Consider the following 27,788-nt stretch of genomic DNA (forward strand, 5'->3'; position numbering starts at 1 on the left):
TCTTATAAGAAACACCACTCTTATTGGATTGGGGCCCCACCCTTATGACCTCATTCAACTTTAATTATCTTCCTGAAGACCCTGCCTCCAAATGCCATCACATTAAGGGTTAGAACCTCAACATAAGAGTTGGGAGTGGGTGGTGGGGAGATACAAGTCAGTGTCTAACAAGAAGGTTGGGAAAGCCCCTCTGTCGAGATGGCATCTGAAGTTTGAGGTGGAAACCTTCATGTAAAGAACTAGAAAAAGAGAAACACAGGCAGAGGGAACCCATGGACCAGAGGCAACTTTAACTACTGGAGTTTTGGGTTATCAGGAAAAAAAAAAAGAAAAGAAAAAAACAAACAATAAAAAAATTGTAAGTCATTCCAGTTATTTTTAGCTTGATCAGAGGTGAGACTTTAATGTCAGACCTATCCTCTTCAGATTTCTACTCAAACACTGCATTTGAAAGTGGCATTCAGACAAGGTCAGAAAGAATACAAAGAGACTAATTACTAACAGGTTGGAATTGCAGCTTTACTTCCAATCCAAAGCTAACACTTCTCACTGAAACCAGTTTGCTTAAAAGCTGCCTGTGCAAGGATGAATTCTTGGGAAGTCTCATCAAGTATTTAGTGGATATATGTCTGCTCCATTGATGGTGATTTGAAAGCATTATCCAATTATAATGAAGAAAACATTTCTCAGAATGTTCTAAAGGTCTCATTGGCTGATGTACAAGGAGATTCTTACTCTCAGTCTTTCTTTCTAAGTCAACTGAAAAATATTTGACATCACGTGTCGGCAAAGTCCTCTTAGGGGTTGCCAATTGCTTTCTGCGGCAGCTTTCCGCTGTTTACCCAAGCAACAAGACCGGCAGATTATTGTTTGAGACATGCTCCAAGGCAGGAGTGGGGAATGTGAAACATTGAAATCCTTCCACTTGTATTCAACCACACCCCGTTTTCATTACCTCCAAGTAGGGAGGTGAACAGAGAACTATTAAATAGAACAATAGGCATGATTTGTGCTTGATTCACTCTTTCCCACCTCAGACAGTGTAATTATCACATGCATCAGAAAGCCCTAGACAAGCACCTTCCCAGTTCAGATGCAAGAAACCGTCCCTTTCATGACAGGCCTTTAGGGACTGAAGTCTTAGCCCAATCTGTTTAGTACTTTTGTGTAAACATCCTTTATAGCAATCATCTGACTGATAATATTTTTAAAAATTATATTAAATCTTTTTATTGTGCATAGTTTGAGAAAAAGAAATGTAAAAAATACATATGTTCTATTACCAACGGATGGGTTATATTCTTGTCTGATGGATTGTATATGTCACACTACTTTGGTACACTGTATCGTTGGTTGGTTTCCTCAAGTAATGGCCAAGGAAAACTAAAATTTAACTGTCTTTACATTGTATTCAATGTTGATTGTACTTCTATAAATGAAAAATAGGGCCAGGCACAGTGGCTCACGCTTGTAATCCCAACACTTTGGGAGGCCGAGGCGGGTGGATCACCTGAGGTCAGGAGTTTGAGACGAGACTGACCAACATGGTGAAACCCTGTTTCTACTGAAAATACAAAAGTAGCGAGGCATGGTGGTGCATGCCTGTAATCCCAGCTACTCAGAGGCTGAGACAGAAGAATCACTTGAACCTGGGAGGTGGAGGTTGCAGTGAGCCAAGATCATGCCATTGCACTGCACCCTGGGCAACAAGAGTGAAACTCAAAAGGAGAGAGAGAGAGAGAGAGAAGAACGAAAGAACAAAAGAAAGAAAGAAAGAAGAAAGAAAAGAAAGAGAAGAAAGAAAGAGAGAGAAAGAAAGAAAAAAGAAAAAGAAAAGAAAGAGAAGAGAGAAAGAAAAGAAAGAGAAAGAAAGAAAGAAAAAGAAAGAAAGAAAGGAAAGAAAGAAAGAAAAGAAGAAAGAAAATAAAGAAACTAGATGTGTTGCTCATCTAGTGTTCCATTATTTAATTTGTACTTGTGGTTTAATTTGCCTTTAACTGGCAAAATTGAAAGAAGCTTTTTAAAAAATCTCTGAAAATCTATTTGATTATAGCTTTTACAATTATAGCAGAGAGATAATCTTATATTTTCCTTCATGTGATATGTCAAAACGCCTACTTACACATGAATGTAAACTTTTAAAATATGAGTATGTATGTTAAAATAATATATATGTTTATTTCCACTCAGCTTCTTTTTAATGAACTGTATTTTTCTATTAAAATCCTTAAGAATCACTTAAGTAATAGTGTGGCAAGTTATCTTAAAACTACCACTGTGGAATAATAGATTTTAAATGATTATTTAGTTGAAATATCTACTTGCTGTAAATGTTTTCAACAAACCTGTATATTCTTCTTGGCTTTCTCCAAGGACTCATTTTGGGATCTTTTTCTGCTTTTGGTTTGTACTAATAATCTTTTTTCTTACAAATAATTCCAAGTTTACTTTAATACAGATGGTATTTGTCTATAGCCAAAAATCCTTTCCAAAATGCACCCTAGCTCAATAAACTAGTTTAAAAAGCATCTTCAATAAAAATAAACAATCAAAACAGAGATTAACAAGAATCAAAACCCCTAAGATCATCATAACTGGCTGTTTTCACTTCACTAGTTCTAGTTTTCTTTTTCTTTATTCTGCAATACAAATGCTATAAGAAACAGAAAATTGATTGCATGACTATATACATGATTTAATGGGACATGGTAACTTGAACGGCTGCCACCTATATTGTATTAAAAACAAGATTTTGCACATGTCTCTAAACTATGCCAGACAAAAATGATGACTGAGTTTAATACAGTTTAGATTACCAAGTATGGGATAGTTTATGCTGAAACCCTAGTCAGTAGGTTGAATAGAGAAGAAAAATTATTTTTCTGAATTCAGAATTTGTCTTTAGATTTTATATTGGCATAAAGTTATTTTTTAAATGCTATCATTGATGCTTGCTATTTGGCAAGGACTGAACTAGATATCAGTGATATAATAGTGAACAAAAAATATATAGACTCTACAACCATTAATTAAAATAAACACTGGAAAATACTTTAATTTATATTCATTTTTTATCAATTACATGGTCACTGAATTACCTTGATAAGGAAGATTGTTATTAGAATTTAAGAAAATAAAGAGCAAATTTTATTTCAGAAATAATGTGCTGAAGTAACCATGTTAGGTTGTTCTGAACATGTACTGCCACCCAATGGAGATGTGCCCAAATGACACCAGTCTTTTGGAGGTTTGGAGACTGCACATTCTTTGGGGGCAGTATTCTTGTGGCAAATCACTCAGCATAGCAGAGTTTTGTCCAGATTGAGCTGGATTGCCCTAGGTGAGGGGGAGGAGATGGGAAGCTTCGGCTAAAAGTATTTCTTTCTCTAATATCAGCAAAAAAGAAAGGCTCATTCAATATCTGATCTGAGATGATTATAGTGAAAAAGTAAAATTGCCTGTGAATAGCTTGTATGACATCAAATAATGCTACCATCTAATAGACTATCAACATGCTAACGATAATTTTTCCACATTACACAGAAATTGCAGTGTGAGGAATTGAGGTTGGGAAACACCACTGAAGTAGACCACAGGTTTTCTGGTCTGCAGGTCTCTAAATTTCAGCTCGAATCCTATGGAGAGTAGTTTGTAAGGCTCTGGACTGCTCCAAAGGAGAAATAGACTAGAGAGTTCCTTGGGGTTCCTTCCTCCCTAATTATTGCACCGTCAGTGTCATCGTTCAAACCTCTGACAAAAATATTTTATACAGAATAATGTAATTCACCTCCAAAGTTCTTAAAATCACTGATATGTTTGATGCAAGTGAGGCTGGCTATAGCCAAAAAGACGTTGAAATGGCCCAGACTTTTTCACATTTTTCTTGACCCAGACCCTGAGGTAGCCGGCATATTGTCCCATGGTAAGTTTTGAAATAAGAAGGTGCCCCAAGGTCAAAGACTTTCTTTGTTTAAGAAATCTAGCATTCAGGAAGAGTTAATTTCCAGCTTAATGAAAATGTGTTACGAAGGCTCTTTATGTTCCAAAGGCCACTTCTGCTTTTCACATAGGCAACATTTACAGAGGGTTTGGGACATTGTATGGCACCCTAGCACATAGGAACCAGTGGAACTTTAGCTGTTAAGAAGGCCTAATTTTAGTAATATCCTCCTGAAATGCTGAAAATTTGTCTAAGGCAGCAATCGCCTTACTGAATTGATCATTTGATAATCCTAACACTCAGGCCTTTAAAGGAAATAATTACCTAGTAATACATCATATAACAATTCAAGTTATATTATGAAATGTGGCAAAAGAAATTAAACTGGTTTAATGAAAAACAACATGGTAAAATTTTTGTATATATTTTTCTAAACAAGTGATTTAAAGCCATGCTTTGTGTAGGCTTTGCAGAGTATTTCCATGTATTGAGTGTCAGAAATGATAAACATCATTTAGTCACTCAACAAATACCTACTCCATATTTACCCTCTTCTCTGTGTTGATGCCTTGCATGTACTGTGTATATAAAGATAAATAAAAAGAGGATCTCTGCCCAGTGAGGGGGAAACACCGCTATGGCTTGGCCAGTATGCTCTGACTTGGGGTGTAGGACAGAAGGCAGTTCAAAATATGAAATCCATCTTACTGGATGGAGGAGTGATGGGTCATTACATCAGTTGATCATCAAGTGAACTAATATGCTGTGGCTATAATGAGAAACCAGTCTTTTCCATTGAAAAATAAGTACTAAATTTTTAACAAAAATTGTGCCAGGGACAGCATCTTCTAGCCAGAATAAAATTGACACAATCAAATCAGATTATTTTAATTACAATACTCTACTAAAATGTTATAAATGTTGCACTATGAAAGATACACAGTGATACTCTAATGACAAATTAAACACATGGGAATGCAATTTCTCTGCTGAATCCTCAATAACAAGTTTGTCTCAAAGGAATTTGCTAGAGGGCTACAGAGGAATGAAGACACTAATCAAGATAAGGACTGTTCTGTCTCTCTTGCAATTTACTGGGATTGAGAATCACTGAAGAAGCGTATGTGAATCTCAACTCTCCTTTTGACTTGCCTGAATCACAAAAGGATCTATCCCATTTCCTATGTATTTTATTCTTGGCCAAATTCTCCAAGTGCAGAAGTCACTTCTGTCTCTCTTAATTCTTACAAGCTCCTTAGGGTACCAGTTAGCAAATTCACTTTTACGTTAATAGCTCTCAAATGACCTGGGAGTTGAAAACCTTCCAAAATTGCCCAACTAACTCCCAAGCACTAATTTATGAGTAGGAAGTCACTGGTTTTGATCTATAGATCAGAAGATGAATGGATTAATAAATATCGTCATAAACTGTTCATATTTTGGATCTTTATTTTCAGGGCTAAGGTTAACTTCAATTTGCCTCCTTTTATTCCATTATCCCTAACTTTATCATCCATCATGAATAACATCAACCATACATCCACGGTTTGCAGAACGCTAAGTCTTCCTTCTAGTTTTCTAATCCCTTTTAAGGGAGACATTTTGTTTTCTTTTGACATAATTTATATCTGTTCCTCTCCACTCCAGTAGACTGAGAAAACAAAGTGTTCTGTGGGGGAGAAATATTTAATGTGAAAAGTTTCTATTCTGTGACCTCATCTGGACTTTGTAATTAAGACTGTGTACAATAAAACTTGATTATTTTAGAGGATTAAAAGGAATGATGCTTAGAATTAATTCATTTATGATAAATCAGTGCTTTTGAATGAACAAAAAACACAACTAATTAATGAAGGTATAGCAGTGGTTCAAAAACCATGTCATATTTCATATGGCTCTTAGTAATATAACAAAAACAGACATTTTGAGCATCTGAGATTTCTTCAGAGCCATCCTCCTTCTCCGCTTCCCACAGGCCTGCTCACATAAATCATCTTCCTCTTTATTTCAATCTTGAGGCTTTTCCTGTATCTTTAAGACCATGCAATGTTTCTTGTTTATCTATTCCTTCCTATGGTCATTGCCCAATGACACCAGGTCCAGCCAACTTTCATCCGCAAGGATCTAGATTTGCCCACAGCTATGTCTCCCAACTGTCCCTGGTTTCTGTTCTCAGTTCTGTTCTCTGTGTCCTCAGTTGCAACTTGTTCCTGGAACTGTTCCCAGTTTTAGGAACTAGCCAGGAGAAGCTGACCCACAAGACAGAGACTTCCTTAACTTTCGACAACTCTCTCTGGACCTGTGGGGCTGTCGTGGTAGGCAGCAGGGGCTTGTCAATCCCCAGCAGTGTTCTTTCATGCTCATATGGGCGTTAGCCTTTTTATTCTTCACAATTACCCCATGAAGTAGGTAATCCTTTTATATTAAAGGAAACTGAGGCTTCCAGAAGTGAAATCACATGTCCACAGCAGCACAGCTAGTGAGAGTCAGAGCCAGGATTTGAAGTTATATATACCTGACTCCAGCAATCATGCTGCTAATCACTATAGGCCACTGCATCCTAGCCACCCTAGCATTGAAACAGTAGCTGTGACATTCAGGATTCCCAGCTAAGACAAGTGAAATGCAATCCAAATGACTATTCCATTACATTTTATTTATTTGAAATTTAAAACTTCCTGAGTTTAACATATGTAAGTACAGTTGAGGGCCAGGTGCTGGTTCAAGTACTTTACACATATTTTCTCATTTAAGTCTCACAATCACTATATAAAAAAGGCAGGCACTGTTATTCTTTGCATTGAAAAAACTTGAAAATAGAGGTACAGCATTGGAGTTAAATAATTCACCCCAATTTAAGAGATCTGAGAAGAGCTGAGAGTTGAACTAGGTATCTCTTATCCACTGTACTTTACCAGTTTTGCTAGAATTTCACTGCTTCCCTTATAAGTGCTTTCTATGAATAGGCATTGCACAAGTGTTACTTATGCATTATGTGCAAGTCTTTATATGTTCCCTGAGAGGTAGTACTATTATCCGCTTTTTACAGCTGAAGAAATCAAGCATAAGAAACTTTCAGTAATAGCTGGGTAGAAAGGAGTAGAACTAGGATTTGAACCTAGATCTGACTGATTTCAAAGTTGATGTTTATAGAAAAATTCAACAAAATAAATAATAGCCCCCAAGTAACTTTGAAAATGACTAGAGAGGAGATTTTTTAACAAAAAATTCCTCCATTTCTCTGGCAAGCTCATTCATTGTATGTTTTGCTTGAGGCCTCTATATTACTTTTGTTCATGAGCAGCATTCTTTGGAAGATACAGTATTTGAATCATAAAAAAATATTTATTGGACTGGATTCTACCAATTGGTCATAGTTAAATAGTTGTGGCATTAGAATTTTATTTTTAACTTCTATTTGAGGGATTAAATTATCCATTTTAATGCTTTGACTCTTAATTGCACATAGATTGACTGTCACAGGCAGACCATTAAAATGTCTGTCACCCACCACCTTCTCCATCTTCCTGGAGTCCAGAAAGCTTTCTATTGTGACTAGCTTCCAATCACCTGAGGCTATCTAATAGTTTTGGCTAATGCAATTCTCCTGGCTTTTCTGGAAGTGCCATCAGTTCATTTTCTGGTGTTAATAGAGTGGTCTCGCACGGTCATTGACCTCATATGCCCCTTGGTCATCTTGTTACAACCTTCTCAGTTTCAAACTCTGCCTTGAAGAATATTTGTAAATATGTAAAGTTCGAATCTCCATACTTGGAAGTGGCAGATCCTGTTTGGGAATGAACAGTACTGTGATTTTTGTTACTTGCTTTTTTTTTCTTTTCTCCCTTAAGGCCAGATTTTGGACAATTTCCCTGTTTCATATTATAATTCCCAGTTGTATCGGCATTCGTGTTTCCAAGTTGAATCTCATTTCATGATTTTCTGCCATATTTCTAGCTTCTCTTTTCCAGGGTGCAATACATCCTCTATCATTACAATTTTTAAACTGCTGCCAATTTAGCACATTTATACTAGCAGGGGACACTATTTACCCCTTACCCTCTAACAGACCACGAATAAAGATATTAAATTAACCTGGTTTTATTCCAATACCATAGAGAACTTATTGGACACTTTCCCCTGTCTGGGGATGGCCATTCATCACTGCATTTGGATGTGGTACTCTGGCGTGCTTTCAGCTCATGTGAGCACTTCCATAAGAATAAATCTTATGGAAGATTCAAGGGAGATTTTTGTTTTGCAGTGTATTAGCTGTGCTATTCAAGGTTGGTTCTATTAGACCTACTGAATATTTCCTTCACACTAATTTTGATAATTCCTTCAAAGGAGGGATTAAGTGTGCCTGGCATTATGCACACTGTATTTTGTTTAGAGTTGCATTATCCCAGATGTTCAGAATCAACAGCTGTGGGCATGTTGAAGGAGAAAAGTAAGATATTCCCCAGCACCCCATTATGTGCATAAATGCTGGAAGTTGATGACTGTGAATATATACATACACACATACATATAAATCTGTCTCTATACATTCATAGATATGCTTTGTTGGAATGAGCATATGGTGGTGTGTGATACTGAACTATTCAAGAGAGAAAGCACTAGCCAGATTGTCTAGAGAGATGGCTTCTACTCCAGGCTCTCAGTCTATATAGTTGCTTGACCCACTTTAATAAAATCCATCTTGTGAAGCCTTATATGTGAAATTTCTAGGCGGGCCAAAATTATCTCTAATGTCTAATGCAGCATCTAAACGTATGACTGCATATCTTTTCTCTTTTAATTTTCAATTTTTTGTATCAGAATAAGCAATATTTTTTTGAGGTCGACAGGGTAAAGTCATGTGTTACATATAACTGTCTTTTTTGCAGCACTAGATTAGGGGATTCGGGCTTCTTTTGTACACACTCAGAAAATGTTCGATTTTGGAACTAAACTATAGAGTAGGAAGAAGGAAGGAGTTGCCAATACAGAACAGAGGACCTGCATCACATACCCTGGGCTGGAAAATTCATCCTTAATTGTGTCTAGAGTTTCTGAATAAAAAAGAAACAGCAACATTCTTGCCTCTGCAGAGCTCCTGCCTTAGAGACTCACAGAGTCGTGGACATTGAAGGAAATCCAAAGGTCATTTAGCTCAGTCTCTCATTTTAGGAGGCCTCAGTTTCTTTAACTTCCAATGCGGGATTCTTTCCTCTGCATGCAATGGTGGAAAGGTCAAGAGTTCATAGCATAGGTGTGGCCCTACCTTCAAATTCCGCTCAGAGGCCAGGAACCTGCCTCACATAGCTAGGTAAGTAAAAGGCACAAAGAGGGGTCTCAGAGACCCTCCACGGCTTGGGGGAGTGGGGAAAAATGACAAGGCCAACCAACTTTTCTCTCCCTACACCCTCTCCAAAACCACAGTCAGGGATTTTGCCCCCTGCCTTTGTCCTTTGTCCTTCTGTTTTTACCAGTTATTAATTCACAATTTAAAGGTAGACAAATGGCCACGACCACCCCTCCTGGTACTGCTTGCAGAGTTTAGAGTTCAGTGCAAACAAAGGTGAGGCAACATGAGAAACTGAGAGGACGTGTTCCCCCAAAGCACAAGAGAGTTGCAAAGTTGTTTATTCACAGAAGCACTAAAACCAAAGAAAAGTATGTGTTTTATTTAATCAAAGGCATGTCATTTGAAAGCCAAGTTTCCCAGGGTAAATTATGTCCATTCCTATTACCAATAAAATGTATCTACCCTTTAATTAAGTCATCTGCAGCACATGAAGTAATGAGACACTGAATATTCCCAAAACATTACAAATGTTTTGTAATCACTGGATCCTAAAAACAGCTCCATAAGCAATCAAATGCACTAAAAAAGAGAAATAATCTTCCATTTTCATAAAAATTTATAACTGCATAGAAAGGTGACTGGGAGAAGAATATTTGTCAAAAGAGTTTACCTCAGGGTTGTATAATTTTGGCTGAGTTTTATTTTCTCTTTAAGCTTTCTGGGTATGGCTTACATAGTCTAAGTAAAATTTATCATTGTAATTTAAAAAAGAAAAAGGTAGTTTTGTTCAGACATATTAATACAGAGCTACCTTTCAAGTATCCATAGAATCTTTAGGCTGGTGGTTTATGGCAAGTGCCTCCATCTCCCCGTCTATTTCAATCTTTCCTTAAACCTCCATTATCTGGTTCCTCTTCAATCCCACTTTGATGGGACTTTCTTATGGATACTACCAATAATTTTCCTTTTTAAATACCCGATGTTATTTTATGTTCCTAAACTTCTGAATTCCTATAGTTCAGAAACCAGCTGGCCATGTATTCCTTGAATATTTCTTCCCATGATTTTCAATTACACTACCATTTCTCTTTCTCCATCCTATGTGAACATTCCTTCTCTGTGCTATCACTGCATGGTAGCTGTATTTTTTTCCTTTCTCTTCACTCTCTTCTTTGGCGAGCCGATTGGCTTCACTGATTCTAACCACTCCAAATGCTACCACATGGAAATTGAGAGTCTGCTGGGTGCCAGACGTTGTGTTCAGATGTGGATTCATCACAGATAAGATACAGCATCCTCAGGGAACTCATAAAATGAAGAGAATATTAAATTATGCAACTCACTAAGTTTATTTATTTTTTATTTTTTATTTTTTATTTTTATTTATTATTATTATACTTTAAGTTGTAGGGTACATGTGCATAACGTGCAGGTTTGTTACATATGTATACTTGTGCCATGTTGGTGTGCTGCACCCATCAACTCATCATTTACATCAGGTATAACTCCCAATGCAATCCCGACCCCCCCCCCCCCCCCCTCCCCATGATAGGCCCCGGTGTGTGATGTTCCCCTTCCCGAGTCCAAGTGATCTCATTGTTCAGTTCCCACCTATGAGTGAGAACATGCGGTGTTTGGTTTTCTGTTCTTGTGATAGTTTGCTAAGAATGATGGTTTCCAGCTGCATCCATGTTCCTACAAAGGACACAAACTCATCCTTTTTGATGGCTGCATAGTATTCCATGGTGTATATGTGCCACATTTTCTTAATCCAATCTGTCACTGATGGACATTTGGGTTGATTCCAAGTCTTTGCTATTGTGAATAGTGCCGCAATAAACATACGTGTGCATGTGTCTTTGTAGCAGCATAATTTATAATCCTTTGGGTATATACCCAGTAATGGGATGGCTGGGTCATATGGTACATCTAGTTCTAGATCCTTGAGGAATCGCCATACTGTTTTCCATAATGGTTGAACTAGTTTACAATCCCACCAACAGTGTAAAAGTGTTCCTATTTCTCCACATCCTCTCCAGCACCTGTTGTTTCCTGACTTTTTAATGATCGCCATTCTAACTGGTGTGAGATGGTATCTCATTGGCAACTCACTAAGTTTAAAGGTAGAATCAAACAGAGAGACGCAATGAAAGAGTATCATTCAGCCTAGAAAGCGGGAAAAGACTTCCTCAAAGCAATGTTCAGTGGTTTCAGACACAGTACAGTGTGAGCCTAGGCACAAAGACATGAGACAGCACAAGGTGCATGGGGACCTGTGAGCAGCCTGATGTCCATGGACAAGCCTGCAAAGAAGGAATGCTGTAATGGTTAATATTGAGTGTCAACTTGATTGGATTGAAGGATGCAAAGTATTGATCCTGGGTGTGTCTGTGAGGGTGTTGCCCAAGGAGATTAACATTTCAGTCAGTGGGCTGGGAGAGGCAGACCCACCCTCAGCCTGGATGGGCACCATCTAATTAGCTGCCAGCATAAAAGCAGGCATGGAAAGAGCAAACTGGCTGAGTCTTCTGTCCTCCATCTTTCTCCCATGCTGATGCTTCCTGCCCTTGAGCCTCAGACTCCAAGTTTTTCAGCTTTTGAACTTTTGGCCTTACATTTGGTTTGCCAGGGTCTCTCGAGCCTTCAGCCACAGACTGAAGGCTGCACTGCTTTTGACGTTTTGGGACTCGGACTGGCTTCCTGGCTCCTCAGCTTCCAGACAGCCTATTGTGATACTTCATCTTGTGATTGTGTGAGTCAATTCTCCTAACAAACTCCCCTTCACATATTCATCTATTCTATTAGTTCTGTCCCTTTAGAGAACCCTAATACAAATGCCCATAAAGGGCAAACAATGGAGGGCCTTGTAGAATGTGCCAGTGCTATGGACTGAATTGTGTCCCATTCATATGTTGAGGCCCTAAGCCACTAAGTGACGGTGTTTGGAGATGAGACCTTAAAGAAAGCAATTAAGGTTAAATAAATGAGGATAAGGGTAGGGCCCTGATCTGATGGGATTTGTATCCTTAGAAGAAGAGATAGTAGAGAGCTTGCTTGCTCCTGTGCGCTCTCTCTCTCGCGCACACGCTCTCTCTCTGCCATGTGAGGACACAAGGAGGAGGTGGCCATCTGCAAGTCAGGAAGACAGTCCTCATCAGAACATGACCATATTGGCATCTGATCTTGTATTTCCAGCCTCCAGAACTGTGAGAAAATTAATTTATGTTGCTTAAGGCACCCAGTCTGTGGTATTTTGTTCTGACAGCCTGAGCTGACTAATCAAGCCAGGCAGTCTGGACTTGATCTTGCAGACCAGGAATTCTCCACAGGCGAAGTACTACTGTCACGAGCAGTTTGGAAATTTGAGAGAGGGTTGTTGTTGTTGTTTTGGCTGTCACAAAAATTTCCAGGTGCTATTGCCATTTACTGGGTAGAGGTCCATGGTGCTAGATGTCTTTCCCTTCATGGGACATCCTCATGCAAAGAAGAAATGTCCCACCTTGGCCAGACATTTATATAGGTGAAAAACCTGTTTATCATTAACTGGGTCCAGAACAAAACTTTATGTACAAAAATACCAAGTTTTTTTTATAATTTATTATACACTGAAGTTTTCAGGTATATCACCATTCTGTAAATTGAAGGAAAAGTTTTTTGTTTGTTTGTTTGTTTGTTTTTGTAAGTTGAACCTTGTTTAATGTACTAGAAAAGACTTTTTTTTTTTTTTTTTTTTTTTGAGATCTTGCTGTGTCTCCCAGGCTGGAGTGCAGTGGCACAATCTCAGCTCACTGCAACCTTCTGCTTCCTGGGTTCAAGCAATTCTCCTGCCTCAGCCTCTTGAGTAGCTGGGATTACAGGCGCGTGCTACCACGCCCAGCTAATTTTTGTATTTTTAGTAGAGATAGAGTTTCACCATGTTGGTCAGGCTGGTTTCAAACTCCTGACCTCATGATCTGCCTGCCTCGGCCTCCCAAAGTGCTGGGATTACAGGCATGAGCCACCACATCCAGCCGGAATGACTATTATTTAAAGAAAAAATGTGTGGAATGTTTTCTGTAAGGTTAGCATACAGTTCTTAATATATCTGTTTTTCAGTTTTTTCCGTTATTGTCAAATACACATAACGTAAACATTACCATCTTAATTTTCAAGTATACATTCAGTAACATTCAATACAGTACATTCACAGTGTGGAGCAACCATCATTAACATCTGTCACTAGAACTCTTTTCATCTTGCGAAAATGAAACTCCGTGCCCACTAAACGCCTCATTCTCCCTTTCTTTCAGCCTTTAGCAACCACCATTCCACTTTGTTTCTACGATTTTGAGTACTCTAAGTATCTCACATAGGTTAAATCATACAAATTTGTCTTTTTGTAATTGGTATATTTATTTTAGTATAATGTCCTCAACGTTCACCTACATTGTAGCATATGTCAGAAATTTCTTTCTTAAGGCTGAATAATATTCTGTTGTGTGTATATATCACATTTTGCTTATCTATTCATCCATCAGTGGACACACGGCTTGGTTCACATTTTAGCTATTGTGTATAATGCTGCTGTGAACATGGGCATACACACATTCCTTTAAGACCTTGCTTTCAGTGCTTTTGGTATATACCCAAAAGTGAAATTGCTAGATCATATAGTAATTCTATTTTTAATTTTTTGAGGAATCACTATACTGTTTTCCATAGAGGCTCAACTATTTCACATTTTCACCAACAGTGCACAGAGATTCCTATTTCTCCATATCCTTGCCAACATGTGTACATATGTTATTTTCCTTTTTTTTTTTTTTTTTTTTTTTTTTTTTTTGAAGACAGAGTCTTGCTCTGTTTCCCAGGCTGGGGTGCAATGGCATGATCTCTGCTCACTGCAACCACTGCCTCCCAGGTTCAAGCAATTCTCCTGCCTCAGCCTCCTGAGTAGCTGGGATTACAGGTATGCACCACCATGCCCAGCTAATTTTTGCATTTTTAGTAGAGATGAGGTTTCACCATGTTGACCATGCTGGTCTTGAACTCCTGACCTCAGTGATCTGCCTGCCTCGGCCTCCCAAGGTGTGGGATTACAGGCATGAGCCACTGTGCCTGGTTTCTTTTATTTATTTATTTAGTTTTTCAATAGTGGTCTTCCTAATGAGTATGAGGTGGTATCCTATTGTAATTTTGATTTGCATTTCCCCAATGATTGGTAGGATGTTAAGCATCTTTTCATATGCTTATTGGTCAATTGTATATCTTCCTTGGAGAAATGTCCATTAAAAACCTTTGCCCATTTTTGAATTGAGTGTTCTATTGTTCTTCTTGAGTTTTAGGAGTTCATTATATACTCTGGATATTAATCTTTTATAAAATATATAATTTGCAAATATTCTCTCCCATTCTATAGTTGTCTTTTTACTCTGTTGATACTGTCTTTTGATGCACAAAGGGTTTTACTTTTCATGAAATTCAATTGGTCTCTTTTTTCTATTGTTGCCTTTGCCTTTGGTAGTCTTCTCCAAGACATCATTGTCAAATCTATGTCTCAAAGATTTTGCCCTATGTTTCCTTCAATAAGTTTTATAGTTTGGGGTATTATATTTAGATCTTTGATTTGTTTTGACTTAATTTTTGTACATGATGTTAAGTAGCTTTCCTCTTTTGTGTGTGGACTGACAGTTTTCCTAGCACCATATGTTGAAAAGACTGTCTTTTCCCATTAAATGGTCTTGTTTTTTTTGTTCAAAATAATTTGATCACATATGCAAGAGTTTATTTCTGGGCTTATTATTTTATTTCATTGGTCTATATATCTGTCTTTATACTAGTACCACCCTGTTTTGATTACTATAGCTTTGTAGTAAGTTTTTGAAATCAGGAAGTGTGAGTCCTCCAGCTTTATTGTTCTTTTTCAAGATTGTTTTGTCTATTCAGCGTCCAGTGAGATTCCATTTGAATTTTAGGGTGGGTTTTTCTATTTCTGCAAACAAAGTCCTTGGGAGTGTGATAGGCATTGCACCGAATCTGTATATTGCTTTGGGTAGTATTGGCATCTTAACAATAAGTCTTCCAATGAGATAAGTTTCCATTTATTTATTTGTTTTGCTTTCTCTCTCTCTCCTCTCTCTTTCTTTGTTTTTGAGACAGAGTTTTATTTTGTCACCCGGGCTGGAGTGCAATGGTGCAATCATGGCTCACCACAGCCTCAACTTTCCAGTTCAAGCAATCCTCCTGCTTCAGCCTCTCAAGTAGCTGGGACTGCAGCTGTGGGCCACCACCACACATCTGGCTCATTTTTATTTTTTATGTTTGTCGAGATATGATCTGCCTATGTTGCCCAGCTGGTTTCAAACCCCTAGGCTCAAGTGATCCTCCCACCTTGGCCTCCCAAAGTGCTAGGATAACAAAGGCCACCACACCTGGCCTGTGTCCATTTATTTATGTCTTTATTTCAGCAATATTTTGTAGTTTGCGTTTTACAAGTCCTTCACTCCTTGATCAAATTAATTCCTAAGTATTTATGCTATTGTAAATGGAAATTTTATAATTCCCTTTTCATGTCATTCATTATTAGTGTATAGAAATCCAACCAACGTTTACATCTTGACTTTGCACCCTGCCGCTTTGCTAAATTCATTTATCCAACAAGACTAGATTTGTGTATGAAATCTTTAGGATCATCTGTGATCAAAAATATTTTTTTAATGTCCAAACATTATTTACAATTTCAGAAAATCATGTTGCCACAATAAAACCACTCTTGGTGTTTGTTTTTCCAATATGTGTGCCTCTATCAGTCAGCATATGTAACTGTCACATGCATAATGACTCAACATGCGGGTATAAGAATCTGTTTATTATGTCTTCTATTGCTTTTGTGTCTAGGCATTTACTAAAGAGAAATATATTATTTTACTATGATACTTTTATTATTTTCATAATCCAGCTAGAAAAAAATTCTAGTATTTCATTTTGTTTTGTTTTATTTTAAATATCTGTAGGCAGATTACACTCATGAATTTTATTTCAGAATAATAAAAAGAGCACTATTAATAAATATTTTCTATAAAGATGGGAGTATTGAGAACTACTGCTGTAGAATATAGGAAGCTAGTGAAGAATTTTAAGCCAAAGATTTGTCTAAATAAGTTCAGAGTGTTCTTAACATTTTCCTTTCTTCCAAAGAGCTCAGAGGTGGGCAAAACACAAGAGTCCCCGTTTTCACCTTCCTCCCACCCCTGGGTACTGTCACCACAGGAAACCTTTCCAAGATTTCTTTCCATTCTTAATCCAGTGAGAGTCACTGGATTAAGCCTTTAGGCTTGATGGCTAATGGCATATTTTAAACTTAGGGAGAGATCTCCACCCATGTCAATACTACTTTAGACAACCACATCAAAACTCTGCTCCCTGCTACTGCCAATCTCAGAGGAAAATCTTGGTGATCTGAGGAACCTCTGTTGCTTCTCTTGAGGATGTACTTATTTCAGGATAAACCAAGTTCTGGGATCATAGGAGCCAGGAGCATGTGTAGCCAACTTGGTTTTGTGTTTGGCAAGGATAACAAAGTAATCAGAGTATCTTTCAGCTACACTAAGTAATTTCCCTGATTCCCAAACTTTTGGGTCAATTCATGGAGTGCCATTCAGATTTTTTTTTGTTTGTTTCATTTAATTTTTTAAAGGTGATAAATGGTTTTGCAGACTTGCCTTGTTTAGTATGAGTACACTGTGTGTTGTGGAAGCTGTGATGCATCACCCAGATTGCCCTTCAGGAATGAAGGATTTATTAAGGATTTATTAAGCATGGCTGCTGGGTGTGCTATTAAAAACAGCCTTCAGCTGTCAGCCTCCTTCAGGGTTTGTTTCAACTGAAGACAGCAGCCTAGTCCAGTGCCATACCTCCTTTCTGGGGTTGCCACCATTCATCGCAGGGGAGCTGTAAAGGCCTGCCTAGCTTCTTCTCCCCAACTTAGGACGTATCTAAAGGATTATTCCCTATTCAGAATAAACAAGAGGATCACCCGAGGCTTCTATTGAAATGTATTGCAAATCGACTTCTTTGACTGATCTTGCTCCTTCCCTTTCCTTCCTGCTCTTGATCTCAAGACCACTACCTAATAACATCCTATATGCTAATCTTGGTATCAGAGTCTGCTCCACAGAAACAACAAATCTTAGTAGTTGATGCCAGGAGTACTCTGAGAAAGCAGATGCTGGGATGTAATTTTGGAGCTGGACCCACTATTATTCTGTTGACAATGGGATACATCCTAAAAGAGCTATAGGATTTAGCCAGTGCATGGTGGCATGAACCAGGACAGTATACATTGGTTGGAATTTTTAGGGTATTGATCAAGGGAAGAGTAGAATAAGGTTGGAAAAGGGAGAGGTTATCAATTTGGAATTACATTCTTGGGATACAGTGTTTAACACCCTGGGAATGGTACACACTGGTTACTAGAATGACCCCTAAAAGCATGGGAAAAGTGACGGCTCACTCTAAGTGCTGATATTGAACTAAGATATTGAAAGGCTCAGAGAAATGGGCATGTTGGAGTAAATATACTATAAGGCAGAAAGCCCACAAGAAGACTATGTTCCACAGGAAGGAGTGGAGAATGCACTACTAATTTAAGCAAAAGATGAAAATGGAACAAGCACTCAGAAGCCCAGTTGGTGGGGGGCAGAGCAAGAGGGCCGAATAGGAACAGCTCCAGTCTCCAACTCCCAGTGCAAGCAACACAGAAGACCAGTGATTTCTGCATTTTCAACTGAGGTACTGGGTTCATCTCACTATGGAGTGCCAGACAATCGGTGCTGGTCAGCTGCTGCACCCCGACCAGTGAGAGCTGAAGCAGGGCAAGGCATTGCCTCACCTAGGAAGCGCAAGGGGAAAGGGAATCCTTTTTCCTAGCCAGGGGAACTGAGACACACAACACCTGGAAAATCGGGTAACTCCCACCCCAATACTGCGCTTTAAGCAAACAGGCACACCAGGAGATTATATCCCACACCTGGCTGGGAGGGTCCCACGCCCACAGAGCCTCCCTCATTGCTAGCACAGCAGTCTGCAATCTAACCGCAAGGCAGCAGCGAGGCTGGGGGAGGGGCACCCACCATTGCTGAGGCTTAAGTAGGTAAACAAAGCCGCTGGGAAGCTCCAACTGGGTGGAGCTCACAGCAGCTCAAGGAAACCTGCCTGTCTCTGTAGACTCCACCTCTGGGGACAGGGCACAGCTAAACAACAACAAAAGCAGCAGAAACCTCTGCAGATGCAAATGACTCTGTCTGACAGCTTTGAAGAGAGCAGTGGATCTCCCAACACGGAGGTTGAGATCTGAGAAAGGACAGACTGCCTGCTCAAGTGGGTCCCTGACCCCTGAGTAGCCTAACTGGGAGACATCCCCCACTAGGGGCAGTCTGACACCCCACACCTCACAGGGTGGAGTACACCCCTGAGAGGAAGCCTCCAAAGCAAGAATCAGACAGGTACACTCGCTGTTCAGCAATATTCTATCTTCTGCAGCCTCTGCTGCTGACACCCAGGCAAACAAGGTCTGGAGTGGACCACAAGCAATCTCTAACAGACCTACAGCTGAGGGTCCTGACTGTTAGAAGGAAAACTATCAAACAGGAAGGACACCCACACCAAAACCCCATCAGTATGTCACCATCATCATCAAAGACCAGAGGCAGATAAAACCACAAAGATGGGGAAAAAGCAGGGCAGAAAAGCTGGAAATTCAAAAAATAAGAGCACATCTTCCCTGGCAAAGGAACACAGCTCATCGCCAGCAACAGATCAGAGCTTGACGGAGAATGACTATGACGAGATGAGAGAAGAAGGCTTCAGTCCATCAAACTTCTCAGAGCTAAAGGAGGAATTACGTACCCGGCGCAAAGAAACTAAAAATCTTGAAAAAAAAGTGGAAGAATTGATGGCTAGAGTAATTAATGCAGAGAAGGTCATAAACGAAATGAAAAAGATGAAAACCATGACACAAGAAATACGTGACAAATGCACAAGCTTCAGTAACTGACTCGATCAACTGGAAGAAAGAGTATCAGCGTTTGAGGATCAAATGAACGAAATGAAGCGAGAAGAGAAACCAAAAGAAAAAAGAAGAAAAAGAAATGAACAAAGCCTGCAAGAAGTATGGGATTATGTAAAAAGACCAAATCTACGTCTGATTGGGGTGCCTGAAAGTGAGGGGGAAAATGGAACCAAGTTGGAAAACACTCTTCAGGATATCATCCAGGAGAACTTCCACAACCTAGTAGGGCAGGCCAACATTCAAATCCAGGAAATACAGAGAACACCACAAAGATACTCCTCGAGAAGAGCAACTCCAAGACACATAATTGCCAGATTCACCAAAGTTGAAATGAAGGAAAAAATCTTAAGGGCAGCCAGGGAGAAAGGTCGGGTTACCCACAAAGGGAAGCCCATCAGACTAACAGCAGATCTCTCAGCAGAAACTCTACAAGCCAGAAGAGAGTGGGGGCCAATATTCAACATTCTTAAAGAAAAGAATTTTCAACCCAGAATTTCATATCCAGCCAAACTAAGTTTCTTAAGTGAAGGAGAAATAAAATCCTTTACAGATAAGCAAATGCTTAGAGATTTTGTCACCACTAGGCCTGCCTTACAAGAGACCCTGAAGGAAGCACTAAACATGGAAAGGAACAACCGGTACCAGCCATTGCAAAAATATGCCAAAATGTAAAGACCATCGAGGCTAGGAAGAAACTGCATCAACTAACGAGCAAAATAACCAGTTAATATCATAATGGCAGGATCAAGTTCATACATAACAATATTAACCTTAAATGTAAATGGACTAAATGCTCCAATTAAAAGACACAGACTGGCAAACTGGATAAAGAGTCAAGACCCATCAGTCTGCTGTATTCAGGAGACCCATCTCACACGCAGAGACATACATAGGCTCAAAATAAAGGGATGGAGGAAGATTTACCAAGCAAATGGAGAACAAAAAAAAGCAGGGGTTGCAATACTAGTCTCTGATAAAACAGACTTTAAACCACCAAAGATCAAAAGAGACAAACAAGGCCATTACATAATGGTAAAGGGATCAATTCAACAGGAAGAGCTAACTATCCTAAATATATATGCACCCAATAAAGGAGCACCCAGATTCATAAAGCAAGTCCTTAGAGACTTACAAAGAGACTTAGACTCCCATACAATAATAATGGGAGACTTCAACACTCCACTGTCAACATTAGACAGATCAACGAGACAGAAAGTTAACAAGGATATCCAGGAATTGAACTCATCTCTGCAGCAAGCAGACCTAATAGACATCTATAGAACTCTCCACCCCAAATCAACAGAATATACATTCTTCTCAGCACCACATCACACTTATTCCAAAATTGGCCACATAATTGGAAGTAAAGCACTCCTCAGCAAATGTAAAAGAACAGAAATTATAACAAACTGTCTCTCAGACCACAGTGCAATCAAACTAGAACTCAGGACTAAGAAACTCAATCAAAACGCTCAACTACATGGAAACTGAACAACCTGCTCCTGAATGACTACTGGGTACATAACGAAATGAAGGCAGAAATAAAGATGTTCTTTGAAACCAATGAGAACAAAGATACAACATACCAGAATCTCTGGGACACATTTAAAGCAGTGTGTAGAGGGAAATTTATAGCACTAAATGCCCACAAGAGAAAGCTGGAAAGATCTAAAATTGACACTCTAACATCACAATTAAAAGAACTAGAGAAGCAAGAGCAAACACATTCAAAAGCTAGCAGAAGGCAAGAAATAACTAAGATCAGAGCAGAACTGAAGGAGATAGAGACACAAAAAACCCTCCAAAAAATCAATGAATTCAGGAGTTGGTTTTTTGAAAAGATCAACAAAATCGACAGACCGCTAGCAAGACTAACAAAGAAGAAAAGAGAGAAGAATCAAATAGACGCAATAAAAAATGATAAAGGGGATATCACCACCGACCCCACAGAAATAAAAACTACCATCGGAGAATACTATAAACATCTCTACGCAAATAAACTAGAAAATCTAGAAGAAATGGATAATTTTCTGGACACGTACACTTTTCCAAGACTAAACCAGGAAGAAGTTGAATCCCTGAATAGACCAATAGCAGGCTCTGAAATTGAGGCAATAATTAATAGCCTACCAACGAAAAAAAGTCCAGGACCAGATGGATTCACAGCTGAATTCTACCAGAGGTACAAGGAGGAGCTGGTACCATTCCTTCTGAAACTATTCCAATCAATAGAAAAAGAGGGACTCCTCCCTAACTCATTTTATGAGGCCAACATCATCCTGATACCAATGCCTGGCAGAGACACAACAAAAAAAGAAAATTTTAGACCAATATCCCTGATGAACATCGAAGCAAAAATCCTCAATAAAATACTGGCAAACCGGATTCAGCAGCACATCAAAAAGCTTATCCACCATGATCAAGTGGGCTTCATCCCTGGGATGCAAGGCTGGTTCAACATTCGCAAATCAATAAACATAATCCAGCATATAAACAGAACCAAAGACAAGAACCACATGATTATCTCAATAGATGCAGAAAAGGCTTTTGACAAAATTCAACAGCCCTTTATGCTAAAAACGCTCAATAAATTCGGTATTGATGGAACGTACCTCAAAATAATAAGAGCTATTTATGACAAACCCACAGCCAATATCATACTGAATGGGCAAAAACTGGAAAAATTCCCTTTGAAAACTGGCAGAAGACAGGGATTCCCTCTCTCACCACTCCTATTCAACATAGTGTTGGAAGTTCTGGCTAGGGCAATCAGGCAAGAGAAAGAAATCAAGGGTATTCAGTCAGGAAAAGAAGAAGTCAAATGGTCCCTGTTTGCAGATGACATGATTGTATATTTAGAAAACCCCATTGTCTCAGCCCAAAATCTCCTTAAGCTGATAAGCAACTTCAGCAAAGTCTCAGGATACAAAATTAATGTGCAAAAATCACAAGCATTCTTATACACCAGTGACAGACAAACAGAGAGCCAAATCAGGAATGAACTTCCATTCACAATTGCTTCAAAGAGAATGAAATACCTAGGAATCCAACTTACAAGGGATGTAAAGGACCTCTTCAAGGAGAACTACAAACCACTGCTCAGTGAAATAAAAGAGGACACAAACAAATGGAAGAACATACCATGCTCATGGATAGGAAGAATCAATATCGTGAAAATGGCCATACTGCCCAAGGTTATTTATAGATTCAATGCCATCCCCATCAAGCTACCAATGAGTTTCTTCACAGAATTGGAAAAAAACTGCTTTAAAGTTCATATGGAACCAAAAAAGGGCCCGCATCTCCAAGACAATCCTAAGTCAAAAGAACAAAGCTGGAGGCATCACACTACCTGACTTCAAACTATACTACAAGGCTACAGTAACCAAAACAGCATGGTACTGGTACCAAAACAGAGATATAGACCAATGGAACAGAACAGAGTCCTCAGAAATAATACTACACATCTACAGCCATCTGATCTTTGACAAACCTGAGAGAAACAAGAAATGGGGAAAGGATTCCCTATTTAATAAATGGTGCTGGGAAAATTGGCTAGCCATAGTAGAAAGCTGACACTGGATCCTTTCCTTACTCCTTATACGAAAAGTAATTCAAGATGGATTAGAGACTTAAATGTTAGACCTGATACCATAAAAACCCTCGAGGAAAACCTAGGTAGTACCATTCAGGACATAGGCATGGACAAAGACTTCATGTCTAAAACACCAAAAGCAACGGCAGCAAAAGCCAAAATTGACAAATGGGATCTCATTAAACTAAAGAGCTTCTGCACAGCAAAAGAAACTACCATCAGAGTGAATAGGCAACCTACAGAATGGGAGAAAATTTTTGCAATCTACTCATCTGACAAAGGGCTAATAGCCAGAACCTACAAAGAACTCAAACAAATTTACAAGAAAAAAACAAACAACCCCATCAAAAAGTGGGCAAAGGATATGAACAGACATTTCTCAAAAGAAGACATTCATACAGCCAACAGACACATGAAAAAATGCTCATCATCACTGGCCATCAGAGAAATGCAAATCAAAACCACAATGAGATACCATCTCACACCAGTTAGAATGGCAATCATTAAAAAGTCAGGAAACAACAGGTGCTGGAGAGGATGTGGAGAAATAGGAACACTTTTACACTGTTGGTGGGATTATAAACTAGTTCAACCATTATGGAAAACAGTATGGCAATTCCTCAAGGATCTAGAACTAGATGTACCATATGACCCGGCCATCCCATTACTGGGTATATACCCAAAGGATTATAAATCATGCTGCTATAAAGACACATGCACACGTATGTTTATTGCGGCACTATTCACAATAGCAAAGACTTGGAATCAACCCAAATGTCCATCAGTGACAGACTGGATTAAGAAAATGTGGCACCTATACACCATGGAATACTATGCAGCCATCAAAAAGGATGAGTTTGTGCCCTTTGTAGGGACATGGATGCAGCTGGAAACCATCATTCTTAGCAAACTATCACAAGAACAGAAAACCAAACACCGCATGTTCTCACTCATAGGTGGGAACTGAACAATGAGATCACTTGGACTCGGGAAGGGGGACATCACACACCGGGGCCTATCATGGGGAGGGGGGAGGGGTGAGGGATTACATTGGGAGTTATACCTGATGTAAATGACGAGTTGATGGGTGCTGACAAGTTGAAGGGTGCAGCACAGCAACATGGCACAAGTATACATATGTAACAAACCTGCACGTTATGCACATGTACCCTAGAACTTAAAGTATAATTTAAAAAAAAAAAAAAAAAAGAGGTAGGACAATGCAAAGTTTAGGGGGTTTTGCTAATGGAAATTTTAATAAATGCATCTTCTTATTGAAATCTCAAGGCAATGGTTGTCGGGTTCTGGGCTGAACGTGTTTCCATTCCACTGGTCAGGCTGTATTACTTTCTTGGGGAAAAATTTAAACAAACGTCTTTTCACTTAAAGAAAAAATGAAAAAAACCTACTGTTGATGTTCTTTTCTCTTAATGCTCTCATTTTCATTCCATGTAAACAGACTAAAAATCACAAATGACTCATTTTATCAATAATTAACTTTTCATCTAAGTCTCAAACATCATTTTCACATTAGCCATTTTGTTGTATGCAGTCAGATCATTCAATTTTTGCCTTATAGTTTATTGATTGTAAGTATTCAGCCTTGAAAAAACAATCACCATGTAGGCATACATTCGTAACACACTCTTCCATAAAGTTGGCAATGACTTAATTCATGTGGACAGATTCTTGCCCTTTATTATAGTGTCTTTTTCCTCATTAAAGGAAAATAGATATTAAGACTTTGAAAATACATAAACGGTTTCACTCATTGTCATATTTAGGCAAGAATCTGAGTTACTTCCTATTTGACATCTGACCAAAATTTTTCATTTTAAAATTATTTTATTTTACACTAATGACTACTGTATGTATTATATATTTATGGAGTATAATGTGATGTTTTAATATATGTTTTTAAAGAAACCCTCTTAATAGTATTTACCATTTTGCTACCCTAATAAACAAACTGCTACAATAAAAAAAAAAAAAAAAAAAAAAAAAAAAGAAGCCCAGTTGGTGACGTCTCTCCGTAGGTCAGAAGGATGGTAGGAGATACCATCAGAGAACCAGGCTCAACATAAAGTGAATGACAAGACCCTGGGACAACATAGAGCAAGTGGCACCATTTACCAACAGAATCCAAATGGATGCATGATTGTAATGAGTAGAGAAGAGGAGAGGTACTAAACAGCAGGCAGTTATGGCTACAGTTTAAAAAGCATGGTGTTCCCAATGACAAAAGAAATCAAGGATGGGTAATCAAGAAATTGGACAGTTATTTGATTTTCAGATATGAAGCTGTTCTTAGACCCAGAATACACAGACTGAAGAAAAGGCCAAATTTCTAGAAGGAAGGATTGGCAACAGCATAATAAATGTAGGCAACAATAATTCCATAGTCCTTCCTCCCAAACTCAGCCATTTACTAAAGTAAAGGTACTCGGGGAAAGGAAAATTCAGAGATACTTTGAGAACTTTTGGATGCAAGGTCTGAGTTGACACTGATATCTGGTAACCTGAAGTGCCTTTATGGGCCCTGGCTAGAGGAGGGGCAGGTAGGCCGCAAGTAATAAAGGGAGATATGGCTTCCAGTGGGCTTACTGGATCCATGGACTATCCTTTGGCCATTTCTCTGGTCTCAAATGCATAACTAAAATAAACAAATTGGGCTGGGTGTGGTGGATCACGCCCTTAATACCAGCAGTTTGGGAGGCCAAGGCAGGTGGATCACCAGAGTTCAGGAGTTCAAGACCAGCCTGGCTAACATGGTGAAACCCCATTTCTACTAAAAATACAAAAATTAGCTGGGCGTGGTGGCATGTGCCTGTAATCCCAGCTACTTGGGAGGCTGAGGTGGGAGAATCACTTTAACCTGGGAAGTGGCGGTTGCAGTGAGATGAGATCGTGCCACTGTACTCCAGGCTGAGTGACACAGCAGACTCCACCTCAAAATAAATAAATAAATAAATAAATAAATATTTTAAAATGAACAAATTGGCAGTTGGCAGAAGCCGTACTGGTTCCCTGGCCCATGGAGTAAAAGTGATCATAGTGAGAAAGGCCAAGTAGAAGCCTCTGAAAGTATAGTCCCTCAAACCAAAAGAGTAAATCGAAAGCAATGTCAAATACGGGGGTTATCACAGAAATCAGTTGTCTCAGTCTGCTTTCTGTTGCTATAGCAGAATTTCATGTTGGGTGATCTATAAGGAAAAGTTTATTTAGTTCATGGTTCTGGAGGCTATGAAGTCCAAGATCAGGGCACCAGCATCTGGTGAGGGGCTTCTAGCTATATCATAACATGGCAGAGGGTATCATATGGTAACAGGTCAAGAGTGTGCATGTCAGCTCAAGTCTCTCTTCTTCTTATAAAGCCATCAGTCTCATCATGATGGCCCACCCAGATGACCTTATCTAATTCTAATTACTTTCCAAAGACCAACCTCCATTCAATACATTCTTTTGGGGATTAAGTTTCCAACGCATAAAATCTAGGAAACATACTCAAACCACAGCACCAATGCTACCCCTAAAAGCTTAAAAGATGCAATGGTCATGGTTCCTATCATAAGCCTGCTTAATTCAAGAATCTGATTCCCCCAAAATAAGATATATCCTGGAGGATAACAGTAGACTACTATGAAACCTGCAAAACAGTAACCCCCATTGAAATTATTGTGCCAGTTATAGTATCTTTACCAGAGCAGATTAACACAAACCCAGGAACAGGTTAAGTTGCCATTGATTTGGTGAATGCATTGTTTTTCATCCCTATCATAAAATAAGTTCAGAATAAATTTGAATTCATTTGGATAAAGCCACAGTTTATATCTTTTGTCTTGTCTCAGGACTAGATAAACACTTCTGCATGGTCCAGAGACCTGGGTTTACTGGATGTCCTGCAGAACATCACATCAATGATATCATGCTAATTGTACCAAATGAGCACAAAGTGGAAGTACATCAGAGATGTTCATAAGATACATGCACTCTGGAGGGAAGGAGATAAAACATATAAAAATTCAGAGACATGCTACTATTTTAGATATCTAATAGTCTGGGGCATGCTGGAACATCCTCTTCAAAACCACAAAATTAATAGACACATAATTGCCTATTTCACCCTCCACCCCCAAAAAGGAATGTCTGGTACACCTCTTTGCATTTTAAAGGTAGAAAACAACTCTTAATAACACAGCTTCAACTAACACATTGAATGAGACCACAGACTGCTAGATTTAAGAGGGGGTCTAGAACAGGAAAGCGGCTCTTCATCAGTTCCAAGTTGCAAAGTAAGCAGATCTACTACTCTGATCATATGATCTCTAAGACATTAGGTTATTAGAATTATAGCTGGTGGGAAAATACACTGGATTTTATGGCAATCTTGAATGAGGGAATCATCATGTAGATCTTGGATTCTGGAGCAAAGTCATGCCATCTGCAGTGTGAAATTATATACCTTTCACAGACAGCTTCAGGTGTGCAATGGGGCCCTGTTAGAGACAAAGCACCAGTCCATGTCATAAGAACTACTCTCATGAGTATTGTCAAACCCATCAACCCTCTAAAGTCAAGTAGGCACAACACCAATCTTAATATTGTGGTGTCTCCACAATATTAGTATGAGTGGTGCCTCCAAGATAAAGGAAAAGTAGGACCAATAAGAGAAATGCAAGCATCGTGAGCAAGTAGCCCAGATCCCCATGTCATCTACCGCTGTTGCACCTGTGCCTACCTCCATTTATACCTATGAGGGAATCCCTTATGACCAGGAAATGAAGGAAAATAACAAGCTTAAACTTGGTCAGGTTAGGAATGTGAGTATAAGTCAAACACAGGTGGTGACTACACTACAGCCTCAAGAGAGAAATTTTTATAATGGATAGAGCTTCTAGCAGTAGACCTGGCCATC

The 27,788-nt window shown here is 39.0% G+C and overlaps 1 protein-coding gene across 10 annotated transcripts in view; it reads right to left on the reverse strand.

The window, feature by feature from the left end:
• Positions 1-27,788, reverse strand: part of NDUFS4 (NADH:ubiquinone oxidoreductase subunit S4) — a 696,041-nt gene that overhangs the window by 526,677 nt on the left and 141,576 nt on the right. The window contains exon 1 of one of the 10 annotated variants that reach the window (XM_050794145.1): positions 27,576-27,579. The exons of the other annotated variants lie outside the window; for them this stretch is intronic. The gene's annotated coding sequence lies outside the window, so the exon portion shown is untranslated. Of the gene's footprint in view, positions 1-27,575; positions 27,580-27,788 lie in introns of those variants that run through there. 10 annotated transcript variants of the gene reach the window in all.

This window comes from Macaca thibetana, chromosome 6, assembly GCF_024542745.1.
Source record: "Macaca thibetana thibetana isolate TM-01 chromosome 6, ASM2454274v1, whole genome shotgun sequence".
Taxonomy (NCBI): domain Eukaryota; kingdom Metazoa; phylum Chordata; class Mammalia; order Primates; family Cercopithecidae; genus Macaca; species Macaca thibetana.